Here is an 18,710-nt window from a genome sequence, read left to right as displayed (position 1 = left end):
CCTATAGTTAGCCAAAATGTTCGAAATCAAACATAACCCACTAAAAGTCGGAACAATTGCTCTCGAGCGACTAGTGGAAGCTCTAATCAATTGCAGCCTACTTCTTTCGGGGGGGGGGGAGGGGAGTCTAATAGGACTAAGAAGTTCAATAATGTTCAATTAAGATTTAATTTAAAAACGGCACCAGTTTTGGCGCACTTTTGATTTAACTTTTAGTTTGAAAATGCACCAATTAAGATCAGCTGCTTGACATTGTGTTTGAGAGAATTTTAGATCACGCAAAACGCAAAAAGTCAGGAGTAAAAAAGTCACCACCCGAAAAGTCAAAACTGTCAATCAAAATTGTTACGTAAAAACGACATACGTTTCCAATAACTGCTTTGAGCTTCGTTCAAGTGCAATTAAAGGATGACCGCGACTTTGCTCTCATTAGAAATTTCGTATCTTTTCCATTTTTGCCCCCCAGTACAGAGCACGTTCCATTACATAGTACATTATTATGTGAAATCAATGCATGTGCGTCTGAGGGGTGCAAACAATATGAATCCAATAAGCTTGTCACAAACGAAAAAAATTGAAAATTGAGTTTTAGGAATGAAGGAGTTTTAACATTAATATATTTCACAAAATTGCCAAGTCGAGGATATAAACAAGTGCCAAGAAAATGCGAGTTTCAAGATATTGCGTCTTCGATATATAACAACATTGCTCTGAAGATTTATAAAGAAATCGACACCGCGTTTTTTGATTGGAAGAAGAGTTCTTTATAAGGAAAAAATATCAAAAGTTACTATCAACAGGAGCACAACCCGCGAGACTTTATAGCCTAGAAAAGTGAAGAAAAATGGAATTCATTTACATCCAGTCTTGTACCGGAAGATAGTTATTACAACTTGAACAAATTTCTCACGCCAACTCTTTGATAACGTACCGAGTGCTAACAATGAGACGTCAATGCTCGAAGCACGGAGGAAACTAGAATTTGTCAATTTGGATCCCGCCGGAAAAATTGTATCATTGGACATGAAGAGCCTACATGCAAACGTCCGAGTCAATGAAACAATTGATTTAGCCTCGAGAGGCCTGTACTCTAGTGACCACGCCCCAGAGAAGTCAAGACCGACTTTTAAAAAACTAATGAAGGTAGCTGTGACAAATGTCTCTTTTAAATGCATTGACAGATGCTTTTGTCAAGTGCATGGAATAGCAATGGGAGCAACACTTGCAGTAACTCTGGCAATTATTTATATGAAATCATTCGAACATCAGATCAAGTAAACGAAACAGATCATCAATAAGTTCCCTAAAAATGATCGTGAGGCCTGCCCTGAATGCAACCCTAGCGTCACCTATAGAGGAAAAGAAGTCACATATGAAAAATGTAATAACTGGTTCCTTGCAAAGTGCCAAATTTTAGATGATCAACTTTAGGCTAAATTGAAGGGCTTGGTGAGGTTTTGCTCTTATTGTCAAAAAATTGACAAACTACATAGTGAAGCGGAAACTGAAGGACAATTGTTCGAAAGGTAAGTAGACGATATATAGTTTGTGCGGTGAACCACACATATTGCCCAGAAAAGCAAACACCCCTCACAGAAAATGGGAGTGCACAATGGAAAGGCAGGACAAAAATGGTAATTTAGCTAAGTGAGACATGAACGTCAAATTAAATAGCTGTAAAGATTTTAATGGCAAGTGGTACAAGAAACTAACCGATACGGGAGCTGCCTCGAAGTTCCGTTGCTCTGCACAAATCCAACATGAGAAAAATATTGTAGAAAGTACTGTTCACCGCGCTTTCAGAAGCACCAGCACAAGGCACAACTGAATACTCGGGACGAGCAGGGAGCTAACACTGAAATATTAAGTGCAGAGAGTATCTTCTGCCCTAAGTTTGTTTGAATTGTTATGTGAGCAAGGTCATATTGCTCATCCAAGCAATAATCTATTCAAAACTTGTAACGAGAAAGTTTCATGTTAAATTTTTAAAGTTCTTTTTTGATCATTTTAACCAACTCCAAGTGAGAGACCTATTGGAATTCCACAAAAAAATGAAAATGCATATAGACAATGATGACACATTCCTATTTGTATAAATATTTGTAAATATTTAAAATAACAAGTTTCTAAATCCTGACGATACAAGTTTTTGCGAAAACGTTCATATACTTTAACAATTTTACATCGACTTCTGACTCCTTTTAGCTAATATATCACACTAAAAGCATTTGAAACCTTGTTATACGTTTAGATTATGAATGCTAAAGGGATATGCAGTCATTATTCCAGCCCAATAGATACAGCCGCCTTCACAGATTGTAAAAAATGGCAGTTGTGGAGAAGCTTCGATAAAAAACAAGCGTCGTTGAACAAAGTTAGGAAACAAACGTATATCACAACGTCTAGACCATCAAAGACAGTCAGTGCAGCATCAAAACCAACCAGATCCCAAATTTTGTGTACGGTTCAATAAAATGAGTGTGCATGGATCTACGTTTTTTTACATTTATTGAATGCCTGGTAACAAAAAAATACAAAGCAAAAAAGTTTTTTTAACAAAACGCTTACGAAACATATGAAAAGCGGTTGAAGAGGAAATTGCTGAGCTGAAAGATTAAATTTAATATCTATACTTGTTAGATCCAGGAAAACTTGAAAAATCTTGAAAAACTTGCGGTCAAACCAATGTCGAGTAAGCCCCGAATATGCTCCCGAAAAAGACTGATGTTGCTTCTCCGTTACTGAAGAAAAAACCTAAAACGCCAAGCGCAAATTACGTTGATACTTGTCATCTGCTTCCAGATTAAACTAATCTGGATCAATTTGCTGGCTCTGCTGGTTTCGTCAACAACGACTTGAGGCAGCAACTGTGTAGCATCAGTCTTGAAGTTCCTTATATTTAACCAAAAATTTTGGGACTAGAAAATTATCGAAATTGTCAATTACTGCTTGCTGTTGGTTTTTCTTTGTCATTTATTTTAATAATTAGAATAATTTATTGCCTCGGTTTGCTAAATGAATTAATTGATTGCCTTTTTTAATTCAATAATTGCAAACAATTTTTCCAAATCCCGGCCCAGATTTTTATACGCTCAGAAGTTTCAAATTATAAATAACTTGTTGTTGTAAATAAGCCCTGATGGTTTCCGTTTGGGCTTATAATATTTGCACTTTCGAACGCCCTTAGCCATATTTCTACATATAGATTGACTATGTAACGCCACGAGCTCTGTAAGGAGGGGACTCAAAAGTACTGGGGGCACAAGCGGAAAAATTCCCAAAGCCTAATTCTAGCCGTCCTATAATGAAACTTTGTCTTATATGACGTTTTAACCAATTCTAATTTTTATTCATAATGATACTGGCTTCTCTATTCCTTCATCGAAAAATCAAGAGTATGTTTAATGTCGATATAACAAAATGTTTAACTCTTTAGAATAATCTGTACAAATATCAAAATTTCCTTTTTATATTAATTAATATTTCTAATTGGTTTCTCCAAAACATTCATAGTCCACTGAAGATCTCAGTTTTGTTTAAACCAAAAATGTTTGTGTAAAATTCAAGGTCACTTTATGCTATGGTTTTTGAATTTGCTTTGTGATTTTAACAATTTTTTCGTTTTACCTAAGTAACAATTTCCAAGCTTGGTTTTGACTCACCTCATTCACCATGTCAACTGATTGCATTTGAAATGTTCCACCCATTCAACATTAAAGTGTAGTGAAAACACTCAAAGTCAAAAGAATAATCAAAAGAAATGGGATAAACCGATAAAGCCCGGTCATTGAGTCATAGTTGCAATTCTAGGTAACATTAGCACTAGCTTATTACCTATCATCTTATAGACTACATTTAGTGTAGTTTTTTAATCCACCTGAAATTGCGCATGAGAGAAAAAACCTTTTTCTAAAATTATGAAGAAATCTGTCAATTTCTAAGTCTTTTTTCTTCGCGTCAATCCCGACATGAGTCAACGGGGGCTTTATTCCTGCAAGCTAACGGCAATTTCTTTCTTTCACTTCTTTTTATTGATACTTGTCATCAGCTTCAAACTTCAACTATTCTGGAGCTTGAAGTTTTTTGAAGCAAAATTTGAAAAGTTTTTTGAAGCAAAACTTGAAGCTTGAAGTTCTGGAGCAAAATTTTTTGGTACTTGAAGTTGTTGAAATTATGAATTCGTGATTGATGTTGAAATTTTGTTTGTGAATTATTGCAAAAAAAACAAAATAATTGACTGCCCAGATTTGCAAACTGTTTTAATTGATTGCCTTTCGTCTTTCAGGTCAATAATTGCAAAAAAATTTTGCCAAACCCTTGCCCAGTGTTTTATACGCCCCAAAGTTACCAAGCATTTGTTGTTGAAATAAAGTCCGAATCTTTTCCGTTTGTCCCACCAGCTTATTTGGCCCAATTTTTTTGCACGTGCCATTTTTCTACATATAGAGTTTCTAAATAATGCACGTGCTCTGTAGCGAGGTAACGCAAAACCTACTGCTGTCACAAAACGGAAAAAGTCACAAAGACTTATTCTAGCTTTTCAATAAATAAACGTTTTATATGACTTAATTGCTAACTATATATTTTTTGTATTGATACTAGCTTCGTTATCTCTTCATCAAAATATCAGAAGTATGTTTAACGTCGGAATATCAAAATGGTTCACTTTTCAGAATAATTTGTACAAATATCAAAAATTCCTTTTTATCATAATCTATATTTCTAAATGGTTTCTCCAATACATTTTTAATACACTAAAGATCTCATTTTTGTTTAAGCCAAAAAACTTTTTGTAATTTTTGACACTTCATGCTATGGTGTTTGAATTTGCTTGGCTATTTGAACACTTTTTTTCATTTTTACATTGGTAACATTTTCAAGCTTGGTTTCTGACTCACCTCATTCACTATGTCCACTGATTGCATTTAAAATCTTCCATCCATCAAACTACGAAGTGTAGTGAAAACAACCAAAGTCAAAAGAAAAATCAAAAGAAATGGGATAAACCGATAAAGCCCGGTCATTGAGTCATAGTGTAATTCTAGCTGACAATAGCATTAACTTTTTACCTATCATCTTATGAACTGAGTTTAGTATAGTTTTTGAATTCAATTGAAACTGCACATGACGGCAAAAACTTTTGTTATATTCATAAAGAAATCTGTCAATTTCTAATTCTTTTTTCTTTGCGTCAATCCCAATATGCGTCAACGGGGGCTTTTAATCCCGCAAGCTAACAGCAATTTTCTTCTTTCACTTCTCTTTATTGATACTCGTCATCAGCTCCCAACTTCAATTATTCTGGAGCAACTTTTCACCTCTGTTTTCCCGACAACGAATTGAGCAGCGACTGTGTCGTATCAATTCTCGAGAACAATTGTTCCTTAAACTTAAATAAATTTTTTAGTTTTTAAAGTTGTTGAAATTATGAATTATTGATTGACAATGAAATTTTGTTTGTCAATTGTTGCAATAAAGGAAATAATTGACTGCCTAGATTTGCCCATTAATTTAATTGATTTCCTTCCGTCTTTCAGATCAATAACTCAAACAAATTTTTGCCAAACCCCTGCACAGTGTTTTTTTCGCCCCTAAGTTACCAAGTATTTGTTGTTGTAAAAAGCCCGAATCGCCAAAAAATTGACTGCCGACAAAAATTGACTGCCGAAAATCGCCAATTATTTTAATTGATTGCCTTCCGTCTTTCAGATCAATAATTGAAAAAATTTTTTGCCAAGTGTTTTCTACGCCCCAATGTTACCAAGTATTTGTTGCTGTAAAAAAGCCCGAATCTTTTTTGTTTGTCACCCCAGCTTATTTGGCCCAAATTTTTTGCACGTGCCCTTTTTCTACATATAGACTTACTTTATAACGCACGTACTCTGTCAAGAGGGGGCGCAACAATTACTATGGTCAAAAATGAAAAAAATTCACAAAGCCTAACCTAGCCGGTCGATAAAGAAACGTTTTATTCGTTCTAATTGCTAACTCTAATTATTATTCGTATTGGTAAAGCTTCGTTATTTCTTCATCAAAAAACAAGAGTATGCTTAACAACGGAATAACAAAATGGTTCACACTTTAGAATAATTTTTGCAAATAATAATATTTTCATTTTATCTAATTTCTTAAAACTTAATAGTTTCTCCAACCCATTCATATTTCACAGAACATCTGAAATTTGTTTAATTTGCCTTTGATACGTTTTTCTTTCATATAAATCTTTGCTTTTACGCCTTTTTTCTGACTTACCTCATCCACTGTTTGAGCTGTTTGGATTTTAAAATCTTCCAACCATCAAACTACGCAATGTAGTGAAAACAGTCAAAGTAAAAAAATCAAAAAATTGGGATAAACCGATAAATCCCGGTCAATGAGTTATAATGCATTTCTAGCTGAGATTAGTTTTAAATTAATGGCAACCATCTTAGAAGCTGGATTTGAAACAGTTTTAGGAGCCAAAAAAGATCTCACCGAAAAAAACACTTTCCTAACTTATGAAAAAATCTGTCGTTTTCGAATTCTTTTTTCCCTTTGTTTCAATCCCAATTTGCGTCAACGGGCTTTTTTTGCAAGATGCCCGCGATTTTTCTCTTTCATTTGTCTAATTGATACCCGTCATCAGCTCCCAACTTCAACTGTTCTGGAACAAATTTTCCTCTCCGTTTCGTCAACAACGTCTTGAGCAGTGACTGGGTCGTATCAGTCTTCATGAACAGTTGTTACTGAAATTTGATTAAAATTTTTGGGATTTGAAATTGATGAAATTTTCCTTTTTTTATTGTTATTAAGTTTTAATTCCCAATTTTTAGAATAAACGGAATAGCTGACTGCCGAGATTTGCCAATTAAATTAATTGATTGCATTGGAAATCTTCCATTCATCCAACTACGGAATGTAGTGAAAACAGTCAAATCCAAAAGATAAATCAAAAGAAATGGGATGAACAGATAAAGCCCGGTCATTGAGTCATAGTGCAATTCTAGCTGACTTTAGCACTAACTTAATACCTATCATCTTATGAACTGAATTTAGTATAGTTTTTGAATTCAACTGAAACTGCACATGGCGGCAAAAGCTTTTGTTATATTTATAAAGAAATCTGTCAATTTCTAATTCTTTTTTCCTCGCGTCCATCCCGATAAGAGTCAACGGGGGCTTTTATTCCCGCAAGCTAACAGCAATTTTTTTCTTTCACTTCTCTTTTTTGATACTCGAGATCAGCTCCCAACTTCAGCTATTCTGGAGCAAATTTTTACCTCTGTTTTGCCAACAACGAATTGAGCAACGACTGTGTTGTATCAATCGTCGAGACTAATTGTTCCTTAAATTTAATTAAATTTTTTGGTTCTTGAAGTTGTTGAAATTATGAATTATTGATTGACGTTGAAATTTTGTTTGTCAATTGTTGCAATAAACGAAATAATTGACTGCCTAGATTTGCCATTAATTTAATTGATTGCCTTCCGTCTTTCAGATCAATAACTCAAACAAATTTTTGCCAAACCCCTGCACAGTGTTTTGTTCGCCCCTAAGTTACCAAGTATTTGTTGTTGTAAAAAGCCCGAATCTTTTCCGATTGTCACCCTTGCTTATTTGGCCCAAATTATTTGCACGTGCGATTTTTTTACATTTAGACTTAATTTAGTTCTATTTGATGTTGTATAAAGCCCGGTTCTCTTCCGTTTGTCCTCCCAGCTTAGTGGGCGCTTAATATATGCCCTCCAGATGCATCTGCCATTCTTCTACTTATAGATTTTCTATATACTGCACTTGCTCTGTAACGATGGGGCACAAAATCTTCTGCGATCAAAAACGGAAATATTTACAAAGCTTAGTTCTAGCGGGTGGATAAAAAAACGTTTTATATGACTTAATTGCTAACCCTAATTATTATTCGACGTGATACTAGCTTCGCTATCCCTTCATCAAAAAAGAGTATGTTTTTCAACGGAATAACAGAATGGTACATACTAGAATAATATTTACAAAATAAAGATTTCGTTTTTATCTTAATTTATATTTGTAAATGATTTCTGTAATCCATTCATAGTTCACTGAAGATATCAATCTTGTTTAACTTGCCATTAGAACATGTTTTTCGTTTTACATAATTCATCATTTTCACGCTTGTCTTCTGACTTACCCCATTCACTATTTCTACTGATTGGATTCTAAAATCTTCCACGCATCGAACTACGCAATGTATTGAAAGCAGTGAAACTAAAAAAAGTCGAAAGAAATTGGATAAACCGATAAAGCCCGGTCATTGAGTCATAATTCTTTTCCAGCTGATATTAGTACTAACTGGATAGCAGCCGTCTTAGAAGCCGATTTCTCTACAGTTTTAGAAGCCAGCTGAAATTGCAGACTGAAAAAAAAACACTTTTGTAAACTTATGAAAAAATCAGTCTTTTTCGGATTAATTTTTTCTTTGATTCAATCCCGATATGCATCAACGGGTTTATTTTTCGGCAAGATGCCGCCAATTTTCTCTGTCATTTTGCTCTATCGATACTCGTCATCAGCTCCCGACTTCAAATATTCTGGAAAAATTTTCACCTCTGTTTCGCCAACAACGACTTGAGCAGTGACTGGGTCGAATCGATCTTTGTTCCTGAAATTTATTAAAGTTTTTGGGACTTGAAACTGTTGAAATTATCCTTTTTTGATTGATCTTGAAATTTTGTTTCCCAATTATTACAATAAACGGAATAACTAATTGCTGAAATTTGCCAATTAAATTAATTGATTGCAGTTATTTTTCAGGTCAATAATTGCAAACAGTTTTTCCAAATCCGTGCCGAGCACCATTTACCCCCCCCCCCCCCCGTGACAAACTGCTTGTTGTTGTAAAAAAGCCCGGATTTTTTTCGTTTGTCCCCCAGCTTAGTGGGTGCAGATTATTTGCACCCCCAACCCAAGCCCCCCCCGACGCATGTGCCACTTTCCCACATACAGATTTACTATATAATGCACACGCGCTGTAACGAGGGGCGGCAAAACCCACTGGGTTCAAAAACGGAAAACATCACAAAGCCTAATTCTAGCTAGTTGATAATTATACATTTTTTATGACTTAATTGCTATCATTTGTGTATAACTTTTGTCCCCTTTCACAATAAGTCAATGTTTGCAACAGTTTTTGTTTACGCAATTTACAGTATCCGGTTTTCATTGCCAACAAATATGGGATCTATTTGTCCACACAGTTCACTTATACCCCACCATAACAAACTCGTTGTTGTATAGCACGAGGACATTTAAAAAAAAGTACGTGGCATTGAGGGCGTAAAAATATAAGCCTATGGTTGGGAGGGGTGAAACAATATAGATCCCAAAAAAGCATTTGATACCGGAAAAATAACTTGTGTTGCTTTTTTAAAAAGCACACAGCGTCATGGTTAAAACAATGTCTAGTTATTTCGAGTCTTCCTCATTATAGCCCTCCCCGCTTAAGATCAGATAAACTATAGCCCACCCAATCATTGTAATTATACCATAATTGGGCTATAATGAGAATTATCCTTTTTTCTGCAGCTGTTGCAGACCTGCTCCAGTTAAGCATAAAGAGATATTCACTCAGGAAATTTTTTGTTTAGCAGCCAGAGCAGTTGGGAGATTTTGAGTCAGGCACTCACAAAACAAAATCCAGAAAAAATTATTATAATTATGTTATAGTGAAAAACAAACTAGTTTTTGCAGATAAACAAAAAGCAAAGTGTAAATTGGATTGCAATGCTATCATGAAATGACAACAGGTCACTCACAACACCTCATTTCCCATTGGAATATCAGAGGTTCCATTGCTTAACTTTTAAAGAAAAATTTTTAACAGAACAATAAGAAAAGAAATTTAGGATCTTCTCCAGTTGTGTCCCCCTCGTTTAGTGTTGCATAATATTAGTACAACCCAGACTCACGTGCCACATGTTTTCTACAAGTTTAATATAATTTGGCTCTTGCTCAATGTTTGGGGATGCATAGCGTACAATGGGATGGCGCACAATTGGAAAACATCCAAAAGTTACTAGTTAGAAACTGAAGCTCCTTGAGGAGCCGCCAAAAACGAAGTCAATTGCCTCAATCGTCGATTAGCTCATGAAAAACGAACATTTTTTTGCTGTTTTATGCTGTGCTGCTCAAAATTCATATACGGGCCCCAACCGATTTCTTTTTAGGCGGCAATTGTTGGCAGTCGCGAAAAGGCACCACCAAGGAAAACTTATTGAACTGGCAACATAGCCACACTCATATTAAATGGTTTCTGAGGCAAATTGAGTTGAAAGCAAAAATTTAACACAGACGATGGCAGCGGAGTTGGAAGCTTGAAGAACCTGCTAGAGTTCTCCAAGCGTTTATGCGATCATAGTATGCCTTTTGGGTAGCTAGTTAATGCTCCAAATTTCCAACTGATTCTAAAGGATTGCTCAACACTCCAGAGCTCGTTTCAGAGAAATTGGTTCCAATTTTGCAGAAAGCTGCCTTATATTGGCATCAGAACTCGTGAGTGGAGATTAACGTGAATTCTTCAGAGCAACTATATTGCAAACGCTTTCCAGTTAGCTTCAAAACTTAGAAAAGATTGCAAAAACATCTCTGCAAAACGCCAGAGGTCTTTAGCGAAAACATGCATTACCTGCTTGAGCAACTCCTTACGGCCACAATGTTTTCCTGCACAGCAAGAACATTGTCCAATTGTCTTTAAGTCCTGAGTCTTTTAAATAGGAGTTCGGACTCAACTTCGGGGTGCAAACACACTACAATTCTCACTACCATTGTGTATTCGGCAAAAAAATAAAATCCAAAAACAAACCTATAGATTTCACAATGTTATCTTGTTCACAACAAAATAATCAGGCTATATTCTCACGAAAAAAATGCTTGACGTACTCTTTGACGTCATATTTGATCCATCATTTCAATTGCTAGAATCCAAAAACTATCACAACAGTTCTATTTGCACTGATGACGTCACTCGACATGACATCAAAGCAAAATGCTTGTTGGCACCCAGAATTGGCCGATATTTCTTCGACCTTCAAATTTTTCATCCGATGACAAAGTCATGCACAAAAAAAGCGAAGAAGGCCTTGTTGCAGGCCCTCTGCTACAAACAGCATGAACAAAAGTGCAACAAAAATCTCTCGAAGAAAGAACATAAAATTGGCATCAAAAGTTGCTTGATCGGAGTTAACTTTCACTCCTAGGCAGAGCAAAAGCGTTGCTCTGTAAGAGGGCAAGTCGGATATTTATTAAAGTAATATTTGAAACTTCCGACGCGGCTCCTGAAGCGTAGTTTACTTCTGTGAAATTTAAAATTTAATGCTTTTTGCGGATAATTTAAATACTCAGTTGTGATGATTTTTATTGGAGGCTAAGTTTTTCAATTCCAAAAAAAATCAATCAATTGATAAAAAAGTTGGTTTTCGGGTATTAAGTTGATGCCCATTTGTTGTCACCCCTTTAGGTTGACACCAATTTAATCAGAGTTGTGTAAAACTTCTGCAAAAATTATCAGATAACCCGGCAACAGAAAATTTTATAATACGTCAATGGATTGGAGCAAGTCCTAACAATTAACTGATTGTGCTGGAAAGTGAGTGAAGAAGGCCCAATGCTAAAAACCTGATCAAATAAGATGTGAAATGCTAGAGAACCCTAAGTCCTGTGAAATGCAAATCCAAAATTTTTAAGACATCTTATCTATGGTAATGAGTTCGACATCTAGAAGTTTGTACCAACGATTTGACACGGAAAAAATCAAAAATCAAAGAATGTTTTTTTTTTTGAATTTGCCAAAGATTTTGACACTGACCATCTCATATTCTGATGAAAAACGCTTCAGGACATCGATGTAGGAGGAAAATAAATGGAAGTGGAACTAATTTTAACTTTTCTTAAGAACTCACAACAGTTCTGCTTGAATTGATGAAGTCGCTCGACTTGTCATCAAAGCAAACTGCTTGCTAGAATTCAGATTCAGCAGAATTTTCTTCCACGCAAAATATTTTTATCCGATAGCAAGGTCATGCACAAATAATCCAAGAAGTATACAAACATCACGAGGCAAAAAAACATCACGTGATAAAAAAATCGAAACTTTTACCTACCGACAAAGACAACAAAAAACTTACTCCTCTATGATTTCTTTCCACTAAATTAAAGAGGCTTTTGATAACATCAATCCTAAAATACTTCTGGAAAGCCGGGTTTGCTACGGAATACGTAGAAGTGCATGTGTTTTAGAACTCTTGAACTATCTGATTGAAGTAAGATGAGTTGCAGGTGGTACATTAGCAAGATGTGAAATTTTTTGTGGTGGTCTGTAGGGATCAACCTTTGGTCCTTTTATCTTCATCATTTATATAAATAACTTCTCTCTTAGTTGCATGAGTATTGACAATTTCTGGTTTGCAGACGACAACAATTAATGGGCGTGCAACCGTCTCCCAATAGCACCGCGTGTGTATCAAATTCTGGGAGTGATTAGTGGAACGTCAACAAATTAACACTCAGCCTCAGGAAAACCATTTATATAATTCTAGGAAAAAACAGTTCCTATTGTAACCCCTTTACTAATAAAAACTCTGTTGTAAAATGTGAACATCTAAATAAGGTATTGCGAAGTTTTCTGTTTTTTGTTTTGCATTTAAATTAGTCACTGAAAAGAAGGGGAACACGGCTCGGGGTTATAATAAATCTCTAATACCAAATATCCCTTATTATAACTCTAATATCAATTCTATCATAAAATGTTGTCATGAGTTACGGCTGTTGCTTTTCCTCAAAGATGCTTCGTATACAGCGAATGAAAAAAATCACCAAACTATCCACTTCAGGGAAGAAAGTTTTTTTTCGTTGGACTTGCTCGATAAGCATAATATGCTCAGTGAATATGAGTTAGAAGGTCATGAACTACTGAAAATTGTTTTGTTTTCGAATATTCAACAGCATTCAGCATTGTAAGCACATTCTTATTTCCCTGTTTAGATTCACCAGGCCGCAAGCTGATCAAATCAGCAGTTATTGAAACAAAAGTTAGCAAAATCAAAATTCCAAATCATTCTGTATATTTCAGTATTCTGTATACTTTACTGTTTCACTACTCTTTTATCAGCAGCAGATGTTATCGCTGCAATTGTCGAGAGCGGATTCGTCTTTATTACATAATTTCCATAAAAACTTTTCAATTGGTAGTAATAATCTGATCGTTTCTACTTTTGAGCGTAATGCCTCTTAACTCACTTGAAATCAGGGTTGTATGTATGTTGTAAAAAGATATCAGATATTTTTTTAGAGAATCGCTTTTCTCTTTTTGTTCGGAGCACCGTTTTGTGTCTCTCATTATCAATGTAACGCATGGTGCTGTTAAAACAAGTTTATTCCTGAGAAAATATAGAAATAACAAAAGTACTTAATGAATCTTCGAATTTTATGTTGCAAGGTAGGCGTTTTGGAGTCCTAGGGCATTGTAAATTGTCTTCAGCAAGTTAGAGAGTGACAGCGTTATTCAATACCTTGCGTAACACCAATAGTTGTTGCTAATTCAAAAGTACTTCTGCATCCATGATTTCAAAAAACTTCTTGTTTTCAACAAATAGGCAAAAATTTTATATGATCATCCGCTTAGTGTTGAGTTGGAATTTTTCTTCCACCTCATCAGTAAAACTTTCCTTGTTCTGCAACAAGAAGATAAAAAATCCGAACCTTGAGAAATGCCGGTTTCTGCTAATTCAAAATCACTTCTGCATTTATGATTTCAAAAAAACCTCTTGTTTTCAACAAATAGTAAAAAAACTCAAAATCATCATCAGTTTTAATATGAGTTGGATTTTTTGTCCCGCCTCATCATAACTTGCCCCGTTCGGCTCGGCAACAACTAGGTAAAACTTCAAAAAATTTCAGAAAAAAAATTTAAAAGTTTTTACAAAACGTAGTCAAATAGATTGTAAACGTTATACGAACTGTGGTCTGTTTAATTTGGATTAAATGATCTCCTACGATGCTTAAACAAATGCATTACTTGTTATAGTGGATTTTTGAATTGTCAAAAAACATTGATTGCTCTTTTCATGAAAAATATATATATTTCAATTCCACTCTTCGAGGACTAAAATGACTTCAAGGACTTCAATTTGTTTGAAATTAGGCAAACATTTTAGTCCGCGGACTCTTGAATCCGTTTTTCCTATTTATACGCCAACAAAGGTAACTGTCAATTTTAACAAAAGGGTTGTTTGTATCATTTCGAATCTTTGTTTCAATGGTAACGCAAACTTCATTTGCAAAAACAGTAAATTAGAAGTCTTTGATCATGTAATTGTAAAGACCATGGGCCGGATATAAAGACTATAACCAGATTTTTCAGACCGAGGAGGCCTCTGATCAGACCGAACCCAGACCATGATCCAGACTATAAAGACTATGATCAGACTTTTCAGACCGAGGTGACCACTGATCACCAGTGACCGAACCCAGACCATTGTCCAGACTACTGTGCGCTCGATCCGCTGTCCAGACCCTGTAATTTAGGTCTGTGAACACACGGGTGTGCGTTCGAGTGGGTCTGATAAAAGCTCAATTTGGGTCTGGACCTAAACCTGGATAGTCATAAACGTCAGTTCCAGTCTTCAGTATAGACTGCTCCGCTGCAGCTGACCAAGCACCTGAGTCAGAGACAGACGAAAGTCTCTCCTTTTCAATCAAAACTGTTTTTTCCTACTTTTTGTGATGTCACTTCAAGCAATCTAAATCCCTCAGAACGCATTTTTTTAAACTAAAAAATGATTAAGTTCATACGTATTTTTTCCCAGACCTTGAAAGAGGTCAGTGAATAATTGATGTTTTTAGGAATGTTGATTTGCGATCCTTCAGACTATATTATTTGATGCTAACAGTGAAATTAAAGCAGGCCGCAGTGACTTGCCAATTTACACGGCCCTGAAATCTTCGCCATTTTTAAACAAAATTAAGAATCAATTGGTATCGTCTTTGCCATGATGCTTAACAGTCATTGATATTCTACATATGCTGTCGTAATTTTTTTTTGGCTTCGAAGCCTGCAATGCCCAATGTGAAACCTCAAAACGGAGCGCAGAAACCATAAAAAAATTAATAACACTGCAAATAATTTTGAACTAAATTACAAATAAATGCCACATGATTTGTCTGAACAATTTGAATCTCAATGGTTTGACTCTCTCCAAAACTAATTTTGGCCATCAACTAAAAAGATTCGTTCACGTGCAGTCGTATAACTTTGTACATCAGCTTGTCCCGATTAAAGTTAATTCATTTTGGCTTCATTCTTCTCATTTTAGTTATTATCTAGTTCAAATTTTGCAAACTTTTTGTGCTTTAAGTCACAAAACCGAAAAAAAGTTTTTGTGCTTTACGTCACAAAACTGAAAAAGTCAAGATCTTTGATAAGTTGGTTTTTATTCAAACTTTAACTTCAAACTTAATTTGGCTCAAACAGACATGCCTCGAACGCACGTGAAAAAGTTTATTATTTCGGAAATTCGAAATTGTTTGTCTGTTGTGACTTTCAACCGACCTTCTCAAATGAATGCGTTGACAATCCCAATGATTGATGAGGTCCTTCAGGATCTGACTTCGTGGGAAAAGTTCGGGGGTTCAATTGGGTCTGTGATCATCAAGGGCGCGGGTCCAAAATCCTTTTGTTCAGGTGGAGATATAAAGTGTTTGGCACAGGCGGCAAGGGACAGAAACCTGGAGCACATAAGACTGCAAACTGAGGTCGGTTTCAAATGGAAGTCCTATAAAACCTTTACATACCGCCTTGTGGTCACCCAGGTCGAGAAAAAATCGGAAAAGTATGTAAGATAAGCGGTGAAAAGTTATGTAAATTCACCGCTAGAGTAAAACATACGCGTTGAACTTTTATAAGATTAGCGGTGAAATTACAAATTTTAGCGGTGAAAAGTGGTGATTTTTTGTAAGTTCACCGCTTACTCTAGATCGTTACCAGGACGTGCGTAAAGATATTTCTACTTATTCACTACTAATATCAGCCGTAAGACTTACCGGATCTTTTCCGTTTGTTCCCCCCAGCTTAGTGGGCGCTTATTATTTGCACCCCCCAGACGTACGTGCCATATTTTTACATAATGATGTACAATGTAATGGAACGTGCTGTGTAACTGGGGGGGGGGGCGCGACTTACCTTACATCCTCTTTTTTCTAAGCGTGAATTGAAGCGATTTCATCAGTAAGTTAAGCGGTGAATTTATGTAATTTCACCGCTTTCACCGCTTATCTTTCAAAATTTTCCGCATTCACCGCTTATCTTACATAACTTTGCGTTGAATGGCGGTGACCCGGGCGGTCCCAAATAGTATTTTCAAGAGCAGAGTAATTTTTAATTAGTAAGATAAATACTTTTTGTCAATCTCAGAACATGCAAGAGATCATTTGAAACGCATTGCTAGCGGGCTTTCATATTAGCCGCATTCACCGCCTGATTTATGTAATTTCACCGCTTTCACCGCTTATCTTACATAACTTTTCGCCACGCCGGGCAATCTTACAAAAGTCTGGACATGAACGCACGAAAGTCTGGACATAGGCAACTTCCGTTTGGGACGGTCTGGCCATACTTGCTTCCCGTCTGGCACCTCAACCTGGGTTTATAACATTCATCTAGATCATCCTTCCTTTTTTTAATTTCTTGCAACGCTCGGAGAAATTTGCTGCATTAGCAAACTGAAAGATGTGAGTTTTTTGTTAATTTTTGCTATTTCACGGCAAATTTTATGCCATAGCTCTCTACTTGTTTTCCTGATTTTTCCCGTTTTTTCCTCAAAACCTGGGAATTACCCAAAAATACAGCAAGTATGTCTGGCTCTTCGTAGAATGCTAAAAAAATCAGTTCAGAGGACCTATTTGTTTAGTGCGAGTACACCTTAATTCACGCTCTTAATACATACGGAATCCCAACCATATCAGTAGCCGATGGAATATGCATGGGAATCGGCGGGGGTGTCATGGCACATTCCCAGTTTTCAGTTGTGACAGAAAGAGCAACTTTCGCAATGCCAGAGACGGCCATTTGGGTTTGTTCCGGACGCTGGACTCGCGCTCATATTCAGGCAATTACAGTCAAATTTGGGGATGTATTTGGGTCTAACCGGAGCTAGGTTGAAAGGTAAAGCGATTTCGTTATCTCAGATCGGTTACATGTCTTCAGTAACCAAATTTGGGGGCATTTTTTTACCCGGCTGAGCTTGACAATGTTTAATGTTTACTTGATTGTAATTAATTGTGTGATCATTGAGTGATTTACTCGATATGTATTGGAAAAATTCATTATTATTTTATTAATAATCAATTAGCAGCTTTTTGGTTTGTATAATTCTTAGAGGGTATTTTTTAAATTGTAACATATAGTGCACTTTTTATTAGGCTGTCCCCGATCGGGAAACTTTCAGAAATTTATGTAAGAATTGCGCTGAAATTTGAACAATTTCAGCGCAAAAAACCTAACATAATACTGCACCGAAATGTACAGAAATTTCGGCGCTTTGTTGCAAAGTTTTAGCACATTTTATTCATTTCTTACAAAAAATGAACTTTAAAGGCACTGGAATCTGGACCCTAGAAACGATTCATAATCAGTGACTGTTTAGTCTCTATTTGGTAATAATTTCTGATAGCGTAATGATAATACCATATTCTACTTTTGAGTAATAATTTATTCAAAAAAGTTGTATTGTAAGTTCATTTTGATTTTGATATTTTTTCACGGTTCTACCTCATATCACCCCTATTCATTTAACCCAATCATTTAACCCGATAAAGCGGGACACCTTTTTTCACCCCCAATTTCTCACCAAAATTCAATGGGGAGTTTTGTTTCAGCTTTCAGAGTTTTCCTAATGTTGCCAAAGAAATAACTATTTCCGCAAATCTTTAGGATCTTGCATCTACAGGCTGGTGTGAGCAACTACTTCATAACATCCGACAAAATTAACAAACTGGAACGTGCGCTGGAAAACGCTACACCAGAATCTGTTCAGCCAATTCTGGATGATTTTCATCACCAGTCCCGAAACAGCCAAATGCCGTTCAGTTTGGAACCACATTTGGATACTATCAACTCTAGTTTTGGCGCTGAAAGTGTTAGCGATTGCATCGATCGACTTCCGTCGACAAATTTTGGCTTAAATTCGAGGTCAATTTTGGAACAAATGTCACCACTGGCTATGAAAACAGCCATGCGACATATCAGAAATCCTTATCAATCATTATTCGATTGTCTAACAATGGACTACCGATTGTCGTTAAGAATGCTAAGCGCTCCCGAATTCATAGAAGGTGTCACTGCTCTTTTGATTGACAAGAATCGAAAGCCGAACTGGCGACCTTCAAAATTAGACCAAATTTTCAGACCAGCAAATTGAGCAACTGTTTCAAAAATTGCCCCCAAGTATTGGTGAATTTGAGCCACTGAATAGTACGGATGTCAGCAGGTCGGAACCGGTCAAAATTAGTCTGTAATAACCTTAATGGGATTAACTCCGACAATTTTATGTCTTTTATTTTTGGTGGTCTTTTTAAACTTTGCACGGCCCTCAGTAAGAGCCTTATTATTATCAACAGAGCCTTAATGTTATAGAATAGATGTTTTAGTAGCACGGTGCCACGGTTCGTAAAAAATTAAACATATTTTTGCGGCCGTAACAAGA

The 18,710-nt window shown here is 36.0% G+C and overlaps 1 pseudogene; it reads left to right on the top strand.

The window, feature by feature from the left end:
• Positions 1 to 15,364: 15,364 nt before the first annotated feature.
• On the top strand, positions 15,365 to 18,662 carry LOC142354199 (3-hydroxyisobutyryl-CoA hydrolase, mitochondrial-like; annotated as a pseudogene).
• The last annotated feature ends 48 nt before the right edge of the window (positions 18,663 to 18,710 follow it).

Source organism: Convolutriloba macropyga, chromosome 15 (genome assembly GCF_964194025.1).
Source record: "Convolutriloba macropyga chromosome 15, txConMacr16.3, whole genome shotgun sequence".
Taxonomy (NCBI): Eukaryota; Metazoa; Xenacoelomorpha; order Acoela; family Convolutidae; genus Convolutriloba; species Convolutriloba macropyga.
The sequence above is the reverse complement of the archived record's forward strand: the minus strand, read 5'-3'. Positions and strand labels throughout refer to the sequence as shown.